The sequence below is a fragment of the Cyanistes caeruleus genome, chromosome 2 (assembly GCF_971803275.1).
Source record: "Cyanistes caeruleus chromosome 2, bCyaCae1.hap1.1, whole genome shotgun sequence".
NCBI lineage: Eukaryota > Metazoa > Chordata > Aves > Passeriformes > Paridae > Cyanistes > Cyanistes caeruleus.
The window spans coordinates 68,159,736-68,179,924 of NC_141702.1; the positions used below are offsets into that span (position 1 = coordinate 68,159,736).

Here is a 20,189-nt window from a genome sequence, read left to right on the forward strand (position 1 = left end):
AGTGAGTTCCTGTTGCTGGTGACCCATGACCCATAAAATTCTGTGAGAAGAGATCTTGTCATAGACACTTTTATTTATGTGGAAAGATCCAGGGGAAAAAAAAAAAAGCACCAGTAGCCAAACTGACGTAACTCCAAAGGTTTGCTGGTGCCACAGCAATCTGTATCAGCTCAAAGCCTTAAATCTAAAAAATTGAGTATTTAAAAAAAGTTTTGTTAAAGTTAGATGAAATGAATTGCTTGTGTGACCTTGCTAACAAGAACAGAACTGGTTTGCTTTTTAGACGGAAGTTCTTGTACTTCAGCAACAAATCTTGACCTTTTCCTGCAGTTCATTTTCTTAGTTTTAACAATTTCAAAGCTATTATTTTCACTTGCAATTGTTTATGGAAAGCTTTGAGGCTGTAAAAAAGTTAGGAAACTTTCATTTTCTTATCTTCCTCCAGTCTTTTGCTTAAAACAAATCAACAGATTTCTGTGAGTTTACAATCACTTGAAAATGAGGTACTGGGTTCTGCATGCTAGGAAACTCTTTTCTAGCAAATAAACATGGACGAGAAGGCATACAACAATTTTTTTTTAATATTTTTTTTATTTTTTTAATTAGGAAGTGGATGTAGTGGTTATGGAAAAGTGCTTGCAGTAAAAACAAAATCGAGACTTTGATATTTCATTTATATAAAATAAATATTGATATATTTTGAGATAAATATTTTAGAATCCTAAAATATATGCTAGTATATTTTACTAGTACGCTAGTAAGGGCCAAGTGAAAAGACTGGGTAACCAAACTATGGCAAAGGCTTAACCTAAGGTTGCACAGTTTAAATTAAAAAAAAATAAAAATTGGGGACTTTTTGCATGTCAAAATAAATTTTAGGAGTTCCAATTAATTTTATTGTGAAAATGTTATAAATCACTCAATTAGATATAAGATAAAAGAGGCAGTTCATGTAGGCTTATAAAGTTTAGTTTTTATGTAAAGGTAAAACTGATAAGCCCTGCTAAGGAAGGTCCCTTTGGTGGTCAGTAAAGGCCTTTTATTCATAGGCATTTGCTTCTTGCACTATTTTTAATTGCAGAAGGTATGTTTTAACATCTGCCTTTCCTCTGAGAAGACACATTTATATTTTACATCTTCCCCCTCAGTCGGTTGTGCATTTCCTTTGTGCCGCTGTGATTGGGCAAAGAGCTGTGGTGCTGGCACAGACCCTGCCCAGCAGGGCTGACCCCACTCCACACTGCAGCACAAAGGTCTCATGGCAGGTAACAGCCTGGTGGGAACTTAGAGGTGTTTTTCTTCCTTTAAGCATGTGAAAACAAAGGTAGGTTTTTAAGTTGTGAAATTCACACTGATTTATGGAGACTGTCAGTCACAGGAAGCAATTCTCTCTTCCAGAGTGTAATGTTTGTACCGTTTTTGCACAGGAAAAAGTTAAACTGAATCTCTTGTCCATTGCAGAACAAAGAACAAATTCTCCTTCTATTATCTCTTTGGAAAATAGAAAAAGAATATTATCAAGACCATATTATAATTAATATTAAGTTCATTTCATATACATATTGCACTTGAATCTGTGTTACAGTACGTAAAAATCAATGCAAATACTTAAAGTTCTGGTGAAATTAAGATGCACCTGGGAACTGAGTGCCATGGTGAGAAAAACCTAAGAACGACAAGGGCTGCATGCTCTACATGACTGGGTACAACCTACTGTAGGTGCTGTTCTCTGGAAGTACCATAACCACAGCTGAGTGGGAAAATGAATATTAGCCCTTTGATCTTCATACCACTGGGGTCTTGCAGAAAGGTAAAATCTTCCTTAACAGCATGAGGAATACATCAGGTTGATCTGAGAATGATACAAAGTTTGTATTGAAGTAAACCATTCAGGTGTGGTGAGCTTTCAAAAATTTTTGGGTAGTTTTTTTTCCTAATTCTCATTTTTATTTTGCTTTATAACAGGTACTTTCATAGGGAATGCTGTATGTATGAAAACTTTCATGACTCCTAGTGAGATAAAGGAAGTTTTAAGCTCTCAAACAAATCATTTTGATAGGTCATGGAAGTTGCTCTTTCCAGCAGAGCTGTACTGCAAATGTCAGAGTTAGAAAATACAAAAACCAAAAGTTAAAACCAGATAGAAAGCATGAAATGGGAACACGATTTGATAAATATATTTATTGTTTCTATTCATCCCTCAGACACAGGATCTACTGCTAATTATTGAAAAGAAGAGTAATTGAGTTTGGAAGAGACCTATGGCATTTGTCTAATCCAACTTCAGCCCAAAGAGGGGCTGAACTAAAAATTACTGGGAGCTGGTCATATCTTTTCCCAGCTGAGCTGACAACCTCTCCAAAGCGTGAGGTTCCAGAAAAACATCTGGGTGAATGATTTGACTAACACTGAGAATATATTTTTGTTAAAACTTAATTAAAATTTTTGTTGATGAAATAGATGCCTGTTACCTCTCAGTCTTTCACAGGGTGGAACTTCTGTCAGTGTCTCTTTGCACTTTCCCTATAACTACACATTAGGTAGTAGAAGAAAGCTTCCTATCCCATCCCTTCTCCACATTTGCCAAACCACACTCTCTCAGACTCTTCTCAAAATATCATTTGCTTCAAAATCTCTAAGAGAAGATTGGGAAATGCCACAGGCAGGGTATGCAGACTGTGTATCAGACTCTTAATTGGCTGAGGAAAACCAGACAAATTTCTAACATTTTTTTTTTCCCACCTTTCGACAATTTTTGGGCTTCTTTGTTATCCACATAACTTCTTCAGCATACTTTCAAGGGGAAGAAAAAATATTTCAGGAAATAGAGTGAATGAAGTACACTCCAACAAAGAAAAGGGAGAGGCAGGAGAGTATAGCAGAGCTTCTATAGAGATTTGCTGGAGGGTAACACCAATTTAATCCAAATATTATGTCTGGCCCAGAGTAGAGTTCACATATCATTAGCTTTTGAATCTTTACTTAAAACATTTCTTATTTTTAACCAGGTCTCTCCAGGCAGAAAGAAGCAAAGACAATTTTCCAGGAAAGTTTTCCAAGCAAAATTTAGTTCTGAGCAAACCCTTTTTAAAAACCATTTTTCTGAAGGGCCAGAAGCAAGATGAGGGGACAAAATGAATAGCCTAATTAGCAAGCTGAATACAGCACTAGTCTGGCATCTGAAATGAGTGCACACTGCTTGCTGGACGAGAAATTCACTTCAAGGCCTCTTCCGCTGTTTAGTGTGAAATGCATGAACTGTCCTGTGAAAAGGAGATGAATCCAGAACTTTCTCCAAGGTAGAAGTCATGTTACCACAGGAAAGCAGTCTCACCATTTGGAGTAAATTGATGTTAAAGAGTCCTCTTGAAAGGATAGCTGCCTATGACTGAAACGAACAAGAAAACCATGAAATGATTGGAAATGTGATACTTGTAAAGTGAAATCTGTCCCAAGACAGCACTATTATACAAACTCCTTGTAAGGACACGCAAGTACACATAGGAGTGTGATCAGATACCAAGTTAGGGAGAGGGAATTAAGTTACGGGGTGGAAGGTGAAGGGTTGTACCAAGATTCACTGTTCTGTGGCTGACCAAATGGGTTTGACTGAATTTTGTCAGGAATGTAAGTAAGTCCTTTAGACTAAAACAATCTCAGACATGATTCAGAGGGAGTTTTGAAGCCTGCAAAGTGCATATTACTTAATTGCAATGAATTAACAAGACAGCAGTATGTCTAAGATTTCATCCAGCTTCCTTGAGTTCACAAAGTAAAGGTTAGGTACCCCTTGGCGTGGGGATCACATGTGGGGACATCCTCCACAGGTCCCAGGTTTGGACTTCCACATCCTGCACAGCGCTGCAAAGTCTTTTTTGCTGCCACCATACTCAACACTTAATAAGAGAACAGGTTGAAAACTTCACATCCTAAAGTAAAGTAAAGTCTTAGGCCTAGAGTTTTGGAGATATTTAATGGCCTTGATATTTCAGGGGTATTCACATTGAACCTTGATTACATAATTGCATGAAGATGTATGTCAGTTAAACTGCAAACATCAGTGGCATCTGAAATCCAAGATGGGCCATGAAATCTTCCTGTTATGAACAGCTGTGGATTTAGAGCAGAAATGGTCACCTATAAATTAACTGTATGAAACAGACGGAACTTAGTCAAGTAGATCAGCTTCAGTTCCCTAGGTACATAGCCTGGGGAAGTCATAGGGAGTATGGCAGCATTAATTGGTTTATGCTGTAAATTATTCCCAGCCTTAAAGCCTTTAGGCTTTACTACTACTCATTAGCTGGATTTATTTTCATTATTCTGGTGAGGCCCACAAGGTGGTTATCATCCTGACTGCCTCATGTATGAGAGTTTCCATGCCAGGCCTGAGTACAGCTGCTCTGTTTCATGGCCAGCAAAATGTTAAGGGCACACCACAGAGCAATTCATGGCACAGCAATAAATACGCAGATTTAAGTGATAAGATCAAGCTGCAGATGCCTCTTCTTCAGTTCCACAGGTGAAAAACCCAGTAATGGTAGAGAATATCTCATCATTTTTCTCTTTCCTTATCTATATACTGCAGGTGGTGTCTCCTCATTTCCTTTGCTGTGTTATAGCCCTGCCTTGAAGCCCAGGTTCAGCTGATGCAGGCTCTTTCTAGTGATTCCCTGTGCTTTAACCTGCCTACAAAAGCAGAGGAAATAAAGCTATTAAACAATGCATGTCAATGTAAATATTCAAGAACGTTATTTCAGTGGTTAGTATTTAGAGAAACAGAATTTTCAGCTGATTGGAAAAAAAAAAAGTGTGCGTTTTTCCTTTTTAAAAAAAGCAGCATTTTTATACCCAGTTTCTGTTCATTAGGAATGTGTCTATTAATATTAAATTAATATTAATCTATTAATTATATTAATATTAATCTTTGCTATGTTTACTAGTTTTGTAATATTTGATGAAATTGAATGCCACACATGCAATACATATGTTCATAGGCAAAAAAAGACAAATTTTGCAGTTTCAAGTTGCATTTGAATCTTTCCAACAGCCAAGCCATTATTTATTTTTCCTTATCAAATGTTGACTTCTGCTGAAATCTAAATTCCACCTTCTGTTTGGAGCAAAGCTGTGTATCTAGTGAGTGGTAGACTCACAACAATTTTTTTTTCCTACCTGGATATCCATGCAAACATTGCTTTTTTTTCCAGGCATCATTCAAGTCTTCAACAGAAATTCATTGGAGCTGCAACTTCTGCTCTTGTTTTCTCCTCAGAATGCCTGGTGCCATCTAAACAGACTTGTTTCAGATGTGGCAATCCATGCAGCTCTTAGCCTGATACTCCCTGATTGAAAGAAAAAAAATCCAAGAATTATGAAATCACACTTTGGAATAGCCTAATATCATTAGTATCTAATATGTAAAGCCCAGTAGGACTTCATAAGAGGGTATAAGAAAGTGAGAAAAGTTTTTCATGAATGCATAAGAAAAAAATATTGTAAACCATAAATTATTGTTAATAAAATATTATTATTAAATTTATTTAATATTTAAATTTAAAGATAAATAATTTTTTACTATTTAGATTATTATTATTAAATTATTTATAATAGATATTGTAAAACAAAACGTAACAGATGAGGGTAACTATATAAAGTTTTTGAAAAAATGAATGAGGTATCAAACTAAGACATTTAAAATATCCTTATTTGAAGTTCAAATAAACTTCATATTTATATGAAGAGGCACTTCAGGTGGAACATGTGGAGGTTACCTAATCCTTCCAAGTCACTAGGAAGGTCAGTTAACCTGTCACACTGTACCTTTAAGCAGCATTTTTAAGTTGTGAAGAAAATTGATAACAGTCTGGGGGATTTTAGAAAAATAACTGCAGTACCAACATTCAAAATCAGAATTTGAGTACTCAGTGAAATTTATATGATGCAAAAGCAAAGGAGTAAATGTTTGTGTTGCACATCCCAGCTAGCTTTGTATTAAAAAAACATAAACAGCAAGTTGTTAATATTTTTTAAAGTATTTTACAGTGAAGCATATTTTATTGTTGTATGAAATACTAAGTAATTAAACATAGACACTACAGCTCTAAAGTATTTTGAAATAGACAAGCATATAGACACTGTAGCTTGTTCTCACTATCAATACATATTCTTTAAAAAGACACATCTTCCTAAAGAGTAAATAATGAAAATATAATAAAAGATGGTCTATCAAGCTGTGGAGAGATATTACAATGATAAATACTTCTTGCAGCTTTAGCATATACGTTATAATTGCAAAAAGAGGAATAATAACTCCTCAATAACATTTTTAAATTAATTTAAATTGTAATTTTTATTGGGTTTTCTTGGTTTTGGTAGTGGAGATTCTACAGATGTGGCTTCTCTGAGAAGCTGTGAAGAGTTTCCACTGTGTCCAATGGAGACAATGTCAGCCGGCTCCAACCCAGATCAGCAATGGTGGTAACAGACTTAAGATGGGGAAAAAAATTGCTGCATAACTGCAGCTGAAGAAGAGTTATAATATATGAGAGAAATATCTCTGCAGCCAGCAGTGTCAGTAGTGCTCCAGCTGCCAGAGCAGAGATTCCCAGGCAATCTGTGATGAAGACCATGGTGGTGAAGACCATGGTGAATCAAGTGTGTCCCTGCAGGCCATGGAGGTCTGCAGTGGAGCAGAGATCCACCTGTAGCCCATGGAGGACCCCAAGCCAGAGCAAGTGAATGCGCAGAGCCTGTGACCCTGTGGGAAGATTTTGGTGGATCAGGCTCCTGGCAGACCTGTGAAGAGAAGACATCACTCTAGAGCAGTTTGCTGACAGGGCTTGTGACCCCAAGGGGAACCCTCACTAGAGCAGCTTGCTCCTGAAGGGCTACATTCCTTGGGACTGACCCACAATCAGCAATTAGTGATGAATGCCAGCCCATGGGAAAGCTCCACCCTGGAGAAGCCACTGGAGGACCATCTCCTATGGAAGAACCCCATGCTAGAGCAGGAGCAGAGTGTGAGGAGTCCTCCTGCTCACACAGTGGCAGAGAAAATGTGAGATGAGCTGGCTACAGCCTCCATTTCCCATCTGCTGTGGCGAGGTGGTAGAGAATTCAGAAGTTAAGGCCAGGAAGAAGGCTGTGGTGCAGAGAGGGTGTTTAGATTAGATTTAGGTTTATTTATCAGTATCTTACTTGGATTTGATCAGTAATAAAAGAAACTAATCTCCTCAAGTTTTGCCCATGACAGTAATTGGTAAGTGATGTCTCCCTGACTTTATCTCTACTCATGAGCCTTTTGTTTTATTTTCTTTCCCTTGCACAGTTGAGGAGGGGAGTGACAGTGGCTTTGTTGGGCATCTGGCATCCAGCCAGGGTCATCCCACCAGACTTAGAAATACAAAAAAGTCAAGGACAGAACAAAAATTCTGGGGAGATTTGAAATACAGACTTGTCTTTATAAGTTTTGAAGAATATTATTTTATTATGGAACAAAATATTGAAAGAGATTTTAGTGAAAGATGAATTGAAAGGTTAAGCAAAAATATAAATGTAATTTTGTGATAATACAACAATGAAGTACAAATTGCCATTGAGGGCACATTTTTGCTGCAAACTGGTTGGAGGACATAGAATTTCAATTTCATGTGGGAAATTATGTTATGAGATCAGCTTGGTAAACATGTAGATACTATCTTCTGAACATAACAGATATAAAATCTCAAAGTCATTACTTCTGGTATTCATGATAGAACAGAGAATAAAATAGCCGTAGGGGTTTTTTTGAGGTTAGAAACTGAGAGCTGCATTTTGCGCAACTTGAAAAAGTTACACAGAATTAAATGCATGAGAAGGAATCAGCAGTGGACATGTCAAAGAATTTAAGGTGTCAAAGTACACCTTTAACACTGAGGAAAACCTCCTGAAAGTAGGAAATTTAATTGATACACAGTCGTCTTAAATAGGCTTGGAAGTAGAGCAGATTAATATATTAAACATTTTACACTAAAACATTAGTTATGACTAATCTCATGAATCTGGATGGGTACAGGTTGAAACAAGGAAAATTTTTGTCTCATCTTGTTTTTAAGTGTGAGACTTGGAGCATTGAGTTAGACCTAGTATTTTGTAAGCTCATTTTTTATACCAGTCTTTCCTAAGCAATGTTTAGTGTCTTTTGATAGCTCTTTAGCATTCGGTTGTACTCAACTTGTGTTGCTGTTCTTCCATTAAGAATTCCATTAAAAACCTTGTATCCTTTTTCTGTTTGTCTTTTGGGATGAGACTGCACTTCATAGGGCTGCTTCATAAACATAATTGTCTAAACATTTTTCTGTCCTTTGCTGGGAAAGTTGATGAAATGATTTCAAGCTTTTTTTCTGTCTTCCTCCTTCGGAACAGAATTTTACAATTTCCAGTATAAACAGACTCAACATCTTCACTGATTTGGATCATTGATGCTTCTGTGATAGACAACAGTAGGTATTTGACAAAGTAAATGCAAAATTTAGCAAATAAAATTCAGGAAAGAAATATGCTGCCAAATTGTCGACTCCTATGGACAGCATGTCTGGTAATGCCTGATCAACCTCTTGGAGCAGCTTCTTAAAAGACATTTGGTCTCACAACTGGCAGCGTTTCTAGAATAACTTACCCTGGGCTCACATAACAAACAGAGGCAGAGACATGCATCTCTGCAGTAAGATGTGCATTAAGCTTGCACTGTACAAGCCAAGCCTAAAGCAAGACACAGTCAGCACTCAAACATCCTGATGCCTTACTACAAATTTAAAAGGTGCAGCAAAATATCTGTAAGATTAATTTGGATATCAATGGGGTACCAGAATGATCATGCCCCCAATTGTGCTTGAAGCCCCAGACAGGAGGTGTTGATATGTAGCCAAGAAGTGTGAAACAAATGTTGACTTTCTTAAAATGTCAATAATAAACTCTCTCCAGTTTCAAGAAAAAACAATTTCACCTCTAGCTCATTTGTAGCTCTGGCAAGAACATTTTGTTCAAAATTTAAGTAATGACGTCTCTGAGTTCCTAGTCACAATTATAAACAAATACAATAACAATTTCTAATCTTTGTATATTTGCTTTTGCTTTATAAATGCCAAGAGACAAATCATCTAATTAGATTTGGTATAGTAAAAAAAAAAAAAATCTTGATCAGAATTAGGGCATTTCCAGTATTGTTATCTTTATTAAAAAGAACCTACTATTATATGCATATTTTTAAAAAATGTAAACTTGTAATATACAGAATTTAGATGAATAAAATATATTGTCCTAAAGACTTATGAATAATAGAATATAATGTGTTTGTGTATAATAATTTATCTAAAAATAAGGTTTATATGCAGTGTTGAGAAACTTTACGCAAACTTATTACAAGGTTTCAAAGTGCAATTTCAATCGTATTTTAACTGGATTTTTATCTTCAGTGATGACTGATAAAAATGAAACTCCTTGTTCTTACCCCCTTTCTACAGTAAACATTTTCACAATAGCAATAATATGTGTAACTTCAATTTGTCATAAATGTTTTTGTCTCTTGATTTTACAGTTTGAAACCAGAAGACAGTTAAAAAATTAGTCCTATCTATGTGCTCATTTCAAAATGATGAATGAGTTCCAACATACAGAAAACTTGCTACAACAAGTTTAGTGATCAAGATGGATTAAAGTTATGGTATCTGCAACTGATTTTATTTGCTTCCAAAAGTAGATTCTGAGCTTTTGTCTATAGTGTATCTATCTTCATAGCTAATCAATTTAGCCATCTCACATAGTTTGACAGCCCTTCTGTCAAAAAAACCCCTTCTGTCAAAGTAGAGAACAGACACAAGATTTTATATTTCAGAATCAAAGTATCATAGAATGGTTTGAGTTGGAAGGGGCCTTAAAGATCATCTGGTTTCTACAGCCTGTCTTGGGCAGAGGTACCTTTCACTAGACCTGATTGCTCAGAGCCCCATCCAACCTGGTTTTGAACACTGCCAGGGATGGAGCATCCACAATTTCTCTGTACAACCCGTTCCAGTGTCTCACCATTCCCACAGTAAGGAGATTTTTCCAAATACCTAATATTAACCTACTCCTTTCAGCTTGAAGCCATTCCCCCTTGTCCTGTCACTACATGCCTTTGTCAAGAGTCCCTCACCATCTTTCTTGTGGACTTCCTTCCTTCACTGGAAGTCCACAATTAGGTCATCCCACAGCCTTCTCTTCTCCAGGCTGAACAATCCATTAAATTAATTCTCTTAGCCTTTCCTAAGAAGTGCTCTAGCCTCTCTTATGATGGAGAGGCTTCCTTAGGTGGGACTTCAACCATATAAAGGCATCATTTCTGATACACATCATTTCTGATTTTTGCTGTAAGCAAAAGACTACAAAATACAGACTATGGTGCAACCACAAGGCCCAGGAGAAGTCTTAGTGCTTTCTCAGTTCCAGAGTGTTTTGTCTTACAAGAGATGCATTAACCATGAAAGTACCCCTGTAAAGGTAAAGAGTAACACTGCCAGTAGGGACAGCTAATAACCCTGTGACTGAGCCCCATGGGCAGTTAAACAAATGAACAATATTTTTCTGGTATCATAGAATAGACCTTTTGTGTGGATTTAATATTACTTCTAGTGCCAGCCTCACAGCCTGCATTGTGTTTCCAGTAAATCCCTCCTGACATTCACAAACCTGAGACAATTTAATTCAAAAATAGAATGTTTCAGTAGCCAGAGGGAAAAAAACAACTAGTGAGTTTTCCATTTTTCAGATATCTCAAGTACACTTTCTCCATCTCAAAATCCGACTGTGTTTATAATTTTATGAGTCTTTGAGACTGGAAGGACTAAAATTATTTTTAAATATAATATTGCAGAGTCATCTGTAGATTTAGGGTGGCTATTACGATAAAAATGTCCATTATTTTCATAATTAAAAGCAAAATGGAATTTATATGCAGTGTAATATTTCCTCAATTCTATCACACTTATCAGTGCCACACACATTGATAAAGGGTCTGATACTCCAAGACATCCAAACTCTTTGATAAACACTTAATTTTAAGCATGGATAGCTCTCTGTAAATCAGTTACTTATGGGATTACTCATCTCATGATGAGTAATGATTATCAATGAGTACTCATTACTCATCAGGTGACATCATCTAATGTTTATATGAAGAAAGTTTCTGTATTTTTCCTAGCCCCCTGAAGACTGTTGAAGTAAGGGTTACTGAAAAGACCCCACATTTTTGTGTCTGTCTCTTTGCACCATTCAGTGGAAGAGATTATCTGGATAAGAACATCCCAGGACAGATTTGCATTTTGTACTTTCGGTGCTCCCTGATAGTGAAGACAAATGAAAGAAGACAAACAAGGATGCAACACTTGCTTCCTTGAGTCTGTGTGGCTGTGACTCTGGACACCGTGAGTGCTCAGGTTTGCCTAGGCACTGAAGCTATTATGGACCTGCAGCCAGAAACTTTGAGAGTCAACAGGTAGAACTCTTCCCAAGACTGACCAGAGATGAGGTAAAGTCCCTTCATGGGCACCTGCCTGGATCAGCAAGCCTGTGGCAGAGACAGCCTCAACAGCTTGCCTGAATTCTATCAGATCATCCCTTATTTGCTCTGTGAACCTCTGAGAACCCTCAGACATTGTGCTGGTTGTCTGAGAGAAACATCCCATGTAAGAGCTCCCCAGCAAGGCCAGCAAACAACCCCAGGAGGTCATATCTCTGTTTTCTTCAGTTCCCTCAGTGGAATGGGAGCACATCTGTTTTGTAAATATTGTGATTTTAGGGTCCTTTATGTGACTCTGTCCATTTTTTCCCATTGCTCACAATATCTACATCAAAAGGCTTTTCCTCACTGTTGCAATCCCTGGACAAAGAAGTTATCAGTGAGGGGTCATTGACTAAGAGCTTTTAAAGAGTAACTTGTGCTCAGTGAGGCTATCTCAAGAGTTAGTCACTCTTAATTATCCTTAATTGCTCAGCATCTCTCATGGAAGAAGTCACAGAGGGAGACAGGGCTATGGCAACTTTTGTGACTGGCAGAAGAGCATGCTGTGATCAGTGCTGGCTTAGGACAGGAACCTCTGGAAAGACACAAGAGCTACAGTGAGCAGCAGAAAATTATCCAGGCAAAAGAAGTTGTGATATATCCATTCTACAAGCTTATAAAGGTGCTTGTTTTATTCCATAATATTATCTCTAAGGACAGTAATTTAGGGCAATAAGGTATTGTTGCTTTCTGACAATATGAAGCGTTAAAAATGTTAGTTTGCACAAATACACACTTATTTCTGAGATTTAAATGTAATAAATAGCACAGACAGCCTTATGCAGCATGCAAATAAGGCCTCTTTAATTTCCTTTGAATACTCTGAACTTTTGACAAAAGATAAACCAATAAGGGCTAAATACTGCTTATGATCACTACCAGTGTATGATATTCTCTCCTTTTATTTAAGTGTATGATGCAGTCATTAATCTGACAAAACTCCTCTTTGGAAACAATGAATCTCTTACATAAAGAAGGGGAAAGTACACTTCCTATAGAGGTAATTGCTTTATATAACTTGCTGCTAATTAAATATTTACTTTGCTCTCTGAAAGCCCACTTCATTGTAACCTTGAAAAATAAAAGCCACAACCAGTTTTTCTGGTTGAAGAATTTTGTTTCCTGGGTAAATAAAATTTAATTATGCCAATAAAGTTGACAATGCAATTTGCCAGGGAGAACTATGTAGTCAACTATAACAGAGCAGAAAAGTATTGCTTTGGAATGGATAATTTTTATCAGAGGCTGACTAGGGATGGAGAAACAATAGGTTAGCTGACGAAATACGTGGATGATCATAATATACAAGCTGAGGCCTGTACCAGGCTGGTTATCCCTTTACTTGTATGTTCATGTTTATTATGTGTGAATTTGTGATGCTACAGAGCTGAAGTACCCCTAAAAGTCTGCCAAAATTACCTGTGAGAGAAGTGAAACTCAAAGTGGAAGTAATATATTGCCACTTTGTTTTCTGAATTTTAGGAGGATAACATTATAACTGTATTAAAAATTAATATGTCCAGGTGTCTTGGGTTGCAATGCAAGATGTAACCAAAAGTATGTATTCTATTACCATCTGTTAAAACCAGGTGGGGCAGTGTTCTTTATCTCTTCCATGACCCATCCCTCAAGGTTGTATCCTGACTCTGTCAGTGGTTTCGTTGGTTTTTTGCAGGGCTTTTTTGTACTACTGCATTTTTATTTTTTTTCCTGGTAAAGAACTGTTATTCATATTCCCATATTTTTACCTGAGAGCCCCTTGATTTCAAGATGATAATAATGATAATAATTTGGGGGGGAGGGTGTCACATTTTTCCATTTCAAGGGAGGCTCCTGCCTTTCTTAGCAGACACCTGTCTTTTCAAACCAAGACACCAGGACACATGGGCTGGCACGGAGACTGACAGGTATAAGACAGCCCATGTCTTTCCCACGAAATGCCCTTATCCTCTAGAACAGGACAGCCCCCTTCAGCCTCTGTCCTTGGACCAAGCTGATATCCAAATTGCTCCAGGGACAGACAGGGGGACAGTTTGACAATAGAGATTATTGATTTTTGCTGCCCAAGAAATATTCACTGGCAATGCTAATGTAGGTATATCCAGAATTACTGGAAAAATTATTTCTAAAACAATTTTCAAAGCACTTAAAGCTGATAGAGGAAATAGGGATAGTTCATTAAACGTTTTGCTACTTTAACATGCATCCAATTTTGTAAACTGAGATTTGTCAAAATCTCTTCTTGCTGCCTCCTCAAAAATTTGAGATTTTCTTTGCCACTTAGTTATAGAACCTTTTACATCAACTATTTTTATTGTTTGTTTTAATTTTCCCATTTCTTGTGGTCCCTCGAGAGTCTAGGAGAAAAGAGTCTAGAGGCAAAGCTAGAGAAAGCAGTATGGAAATAGCATATATACCTTCATATATCAGATATCCAAAATTGGGCCAAACTTAAAGTTTTTTTCCTATCCTTTTTCAAGGATATCTTTAGGTATTTCAAAATGTGGAAACTTTACAGCCAAATGCAGGCAAGAACTCTTTCTGTTTATATAGATCAGATATATTCCTCCTTTCCTTCTGTCTCAAGAGGCGAGAAATGAAAAGCATGTTATTTATCCATCTAGGCCTGGGACTGTTTCCCATCTATTGCTTAACTGTTTTTTATTTTCCTGAGTGTTTTGTGACAAAATCAAATCATTAATGGGATATGGTAATTCTCATCTGTGATGGATCTCTTGAAGAGGATTTTTCAGTCTGGTAGAAGTTATTGCTATATTTACCATGTTAATGATAAAACCCCACAAAATTCTTAGTAAAGGAAAGCTCTAATAATTGCCATTAGCATGCCACAGTGTATAAAAGAGTAATAATGTCTGCAAAAAGAGAAACCTGCTTAACAACTTCAGCTTGGTTTGCAGTACTTTTTGTTGTTGTTCATACAAGATAAACACAATTTTGGACAGTCTTCTGGACAGGAACAAAGTGAAGCCAAGGCTTTTGTAATGGCTTGGAGCAAATATTAAGAAAAAAAGTATGAGGGAAAACTTGAGGCTGCAATTTAACTGAGACAAAAGGTTACCTTTTTTTTTTTCATTTTCTGAAATAAGCATTTTGTATCCATTTATGTTTAGATCAGCTTGACATAAGACACCGCAAACACTTATGCTAATAGATTAATTCAGGGCAAGATGACTTTTCTAACTTTTCCAATGACTTTCAGGGGTGAGCACACCATGAAATAAATGAAAAGCAATACTTGAGTTAGTAGTATGTGAGTATAATCAACAGCTCTTTTGAAAATTGTCTTTTCATCAGCAGGCTTTGTAGGAGGATTTATGACAAGTCAAGCCATTAGAATTATCTGAAACTTGTATTTGCTGATTAGCATGCAGCTTCTCCTTAGATTCCATAAGGCTGGTCTGCTTAGGGGGGCAACCTCAACATAATATTGGCAGCATGTTCTCAGGGGAGCAAATCCCAAATACTGAAATGAGCACAGTTTGTACTCCATGAACTAAAGATGATTCTTTATGTATCTTCATGTATTTTATGTCAGGCCCACTGGTATGGCAAAAATCTGTTGCTGTGTGTTTTTGGATTTCTTTATTCAAAAATAATTGGATTTTGTATAGGCAGAAAACAGGCTTCCATAGTCATTAGATTTTTCTAAAGAGGAAATAGGTGTTTGCAGAACTGTAATATATACTGTAACTTTCTACACTTTTTTGTTGCTCATCATGACAACTGCAGGTCACAAAGCACCACAGCTTCATTTCACTTACAATATAATTTTCTTTGGATTTGAGCTTATTTATTACCTTCCATAGTTACAGGAAAACCAGTGCTCAGTAAAGCTCTTTTCAGAATGAAGAGAAACTCCACAAACCCATTCCAGAAGCTATGTACCATTTTTAAGTGGTGTATACTGAGGTCTTTTGTCTCGTAGTGCTGGCATACAGCCTTAGAGCACAAGATGCTTGTTGAATGCCATGGTTGCTTTAGCCTGCTGGTTTATGAACAAATTCATATGAGATTCAGCAGCCATGCAGGTAAATTGTTATAATCTGTCTTCCTGGTTTCAGGGGGCTGTGAGAGCCATGAGCCATCTAGTTCACCTTTCATTCACTCCGGGAAACATGATTTATAGGTGTGTGTGCAAATGACCCGTCTTCTGTCCCCTGGCTTCCACTTATACATGGACTTTAAAAAATGACCAAATAATCAGCCAAGAAAAGGACCTATAATGACAGAACATTAATTCCAACTCAATGAATTTTTTTTAGAAAATAAAGGTAGCCTATGTTGCTGTATTTATTCATGAGTTTCCAGACAGACAGTGGTTGGAAAGCAAATTGACTGAGTTCCTCTAATGGACTGCATCAGTTAGAGTACGGGGGCAATGGGAGATGTGGGATTTTGACAGCTCAAAGGAAATTTCATGTTCTAGTTAGCCATCAAGAAGAGACTGCTGTATCTGAGCTGTCCTTTCCCTGAACCTAGTCCTCTAGGTAGGACACTACCCAGTAGTCAGATCTTTACCGAGAGACCATCACTTCCACAGCAAAGCTACCTGGTTTGCTAACAGGACTGCAATCCCCTAAAACAGCCAAATGGTGATTTTGCCAGACAGCTTTCACGCAGATTTTGAAAATTTTGAAAAGGAGAGAGAAGGTTCTCTCAATAATTCTCTCTTCAACAATTTTTAGCAGTTGAGGCTGAAGACAGGCTGTTTAGGCAGTTACCTAATAAAGCAGATACCAGCTTTACTTTCAAAAGCCAAAATATCATCTTCCTGTGATTTGCAAGGGCTTTGCCTTTTAAAGGAAAGAGCAGTTCCAGCTCACTCAGCTTCACCATATAAGGAAACGATGGGGTGATCTGTGAAAAATCCTGTCTTCCTGAGGACATGCACCTTCTAGCATTCTGCAAAAGAACATACTTAACTGTGATAGCAACCTGAGAAGCAGGAGGAGGAGGTGGAGTCTGGGGCTACTGGCTACTGGCTCCCCAGATCTTGTGAAAATATATATAGAGAGAGAGAGAGAGAGAGAACAGGCAGAAAATAACAAAACAGAAGAAACAGATAAAATCTGTTTAGATAACACAATCTAAATCTGAAAATAAAATAAAAAGAAAACCTTGGATGCAATGTCTGAAGAACCTGGGAGAAAACCAGGAGTGACCTGGTTGCAGTGTTGGTGTGTAGAATAAAACAACATTGATACAGCTCAGCCCTGACCTGAAAATTCTTCTAGGGGAAAAAAACCCCACCAACCAACCAACCAACCAACCGCAAAACAAAACAAACAACCTCCACAAACAAACACACAAATAAACAAAACAAAAAAACAAAACAAAAACAAAATAAAACAACCCCTCAAACAACCCACCCCCCTCCCCCTCCCAATTAAAAATATCCCATGCCCATTATTTCCCTGGATCACAGGAGTCTTTTTTGTTCCCTCAAAAGTACTCATTCCTTTTGGGAGTATTTGATGAATGAAGTTGAGCTTGTGCTCCCGTAGCTCCTGTCAAGACCATGCAGTGCTCTGTGCAAACAGAGTGAGAGACCGCCTCTGCCTTCAGGGGTTTGCCTGCTCTTAGAAGGTGTAGTGTGGAGATTTGGGTTAGCAAACAAATAGAAGGAAGAGGAAATACTGAAGGATGATGGCAGCACTGGAGAACTCATGTGCCAGCAAGGCAAAACTAGCTAACGTCTACTATGAGAGAGGTTTTACATCTCTCATAGGTCTGTAAAATCAGAAGGAACCATGATGGAAAATATTATTTCTTGCTGTATTAATCACTGCTGTAGTTGTTAACTTTGAGACTTGGATTAATTACTTTGCTCAATATTTCCTCGGGGGATTTCTGTCTAAATCTCTTTTTAGACAAAGTATTTGAATTTTAACACTTGTCTCTCATGTAGAGAATGTTTTAAAACCTCATCCTGGGTGAAACCCTGAAAGTATTTATTTCCCTAATCTCTTGTAGCTCTATTCATGCCCAGTGAACACCAGAAGTTCAGTCATGTTGATAACTCATATTTGTTTGAATCTCTGTACAATCCAAAATTATTTCCTCTGTACAAAGTGCATTATACAGAAGTATTTTTCAAGTAGTGTGCATTGAAAAGTGAAGTCTATGGCATATTTTTTATTAAAACAAATTTCTATTTTTAGATTATGCAAGAAATAATGTAAAAGACTGGAAGATCTATCAAGCAAATTCCAACAAACTCTTCAGATGCCCCTAGGCAGACACATGCTGTGATGGAGTTAGGAAACTTTCATTTCAGTTTGTTCAAAGGTTTCAAGTAACATGCATTATTTATTATGCATGCTATTATATTATATTATATATATATATATATATATATATATATATATATATAATATATTATATATTATATATATATTATATATTATGCATGCTATTTATTACTGCATTATAAATTATGCAGTATTTAGGAGTTTTAGTATCATAATTTAGTATTAGGGGGTCATTGAATGAGAAGCAGAAAAGTAAGAATATTATTGAGCTATGATGAAGAACAGCATTTCTTGGAAGAATATCTCTCTGCATGAGAGTTAAGTGGAGATGAATCTATTTCTTTCTTGGCTAATCTTTGGTTAGATTGTGTTTGCTACGTAAGTATCATACAAAAATTACAGGATAAAACTTCCTTTACAGCAGTACAGAGTGTGGATATATGAGTTGATGTTGTGTTTTATTGTCTTTGTGAAGAAATCTGAAGAGTATTGCTACCCTGTTCTGTTTTTTTTTTCCCAGCTGAGAAAGCAGGAGGTGCATGAGCAGGTGCAGAGTTGCTGCAACATAGGGGGAAACCACTAGCATGTTTTCTGAGAGTTGAGATCCTAGAATTAATTTCTCTTCTTGGTCTGGACCAGACAAAATCTACCAATAAAAGTGTGCAAGTTTTCCTCAGGAATTTGGAAAAACAAATGGGAAAGAGCTTTTGTCCTATGTCAACTACTATATTATTTCCCAGAAATTCTTACTTCACACTGCAACAACTTAGAAGAAAAGATACAGCCTGACTGCTGGTACACTGTGCAAAATTGTAAGTGTGCTATGCACTGCTTTTCTCTTTTCAACACAAGAGTTCTGGTGTTTCTTGTCAGTCCAGAAAAATGGAACTCCAAATCTCTTGCTGGTTTTACTCTGTACAGTTGCATTTTGTATCATAACAGTGTTCTGGTGCAGCCATTGGAGATACTTCAGGTGAGGGTGGATGTTAATCATGTACCCTTTTAAAGGCACCTGTTCTCAGACTGAGGGTCTCTGGGGGAGCAGGGGCTGGTTTTCCCCCACCTGCACTGTAGATGAGCAGGCAGCCTGTACAAAATGCAGGCTCACACCACGGAGGCAGGTTTCTCACAGCAGGATGCAAACCAGCATCTGAAAGGCAGTGCTTGTAGGCTATTCTCACAGGTGCAGTAATGACTGCTCTGGCAATATTATCCTTCACTGTGCAAAAGCCTTCTTTAACCTTTGCTTTCAAATGGCTTTAAGCTGCTGCCACATGTCAAGCACATAACAGCTAACACGTTGTTATAAGCACACATGCTAAAGCCATTCAGCCCTGACAGCTTGAGCAATAAATGCTGTACTTTGGAAGGGAGAGTGATGCTGCTTACTGGTCCTTGCAGCCCTCATTATCCATAATATGCTTATGGCAGAAGTGTTCTCTGTGTGATTACCAGAAGAGAAAAAAGCTCTGACTAATTTTTTTTATAATTATTATTACAGGGTTGTGAAGATAAGGTGATGTTTAGACTCCATAGACAGGGATTTACTATAGAAATTTGAAGTGCCTCTTAAAGCTTCAGAAAGATTTTTTTTTTTTTTTTTATGGCTATGATGGCATTTTGCAGAAAGTAATGGTCATATTTTTAAGTGACTGCCAGTTCCCAGAGAATATAAAGATGACCAGGATAACTCCTTCAAAACAAAAGGAAAACCTACCTAATCTTCATACATCACTTTGTCCCCTGTAGAAAATACCTTTGAAGAGTTTCTGAATTTTCATGTGATAGCAAAGACTCTTTGAAAGGCAGCCATTGAAATGACAGAAAATGTATCATCAGAAGGTTTTGTAGGTATAGGGAAAACCTTGACATATACTCTCTTATGTTAGAAAATACAAAATGCTATGATATTTCATATGGTGTGACTATTCCTGTCAAAAATATAAAAAATATGGCTTTGGTAAACAGTGTTATTTTAAAATCAAAATAAGTCAGGACCTTATTCTACTGAAAGATCATATAAATCTCTATTATTTTGATAAAACCCATCTTTTTTCTTTAAAAAAGGGTGTTTTTTACCGAGATCAGAGTCAGATGCTTTGGTTTTTCTGGAGGAGAATGAGTTTTTTTTGGGTGCGTTGTAGCTTATTCATATGAAAATTTCAAATCAGCATCACTGCGATTTAACTTTGGTTTTAGGTATATCTTAGTTGTATTGCAAGGTCACAAACAGTGGAATTTTTAGACATAAAAGCACTTGAAATGAGATATGAAGTCTTCTACCCTGTTGACAGTTTTCATTCTTGGTGCTACAGAGTTCACAAGTAACAGATTTTTTT

The 20,189-nt window shown here is 37.1% G+C and overlaps 1 long non-coding RNA gene across 2 annotated transcripts in view; it reads right to left on the reverse strand.

The window, feature by feature from the left end:
- The window catches only part of LOC147654888 (uncharacterized), a 63,574-nt gene that overhangs the window by 5,386 nt on the left and 37,999 nt on the right, over window positions 1–20,189 (reverse strand). Inside the window, exons 2-3 of one of the 2 annotated variants that reach the window (XR_015283345.1) lie at window positions 5,176–5,345; window positions 572–4,689 (exon numbers count right to left, since the gene is read on the reverse strand). This is a non-coding gene — a long non-coding RNA (uncharacterized LOC147654888). Of the gene's footprint in view, window positions 1–571; window positions 4,690–5,175; window positions 5,346–20,189 lie in introns of those variants that run through there. The other variant, XR_015283346.1, reaches the window with a different exon arrangement.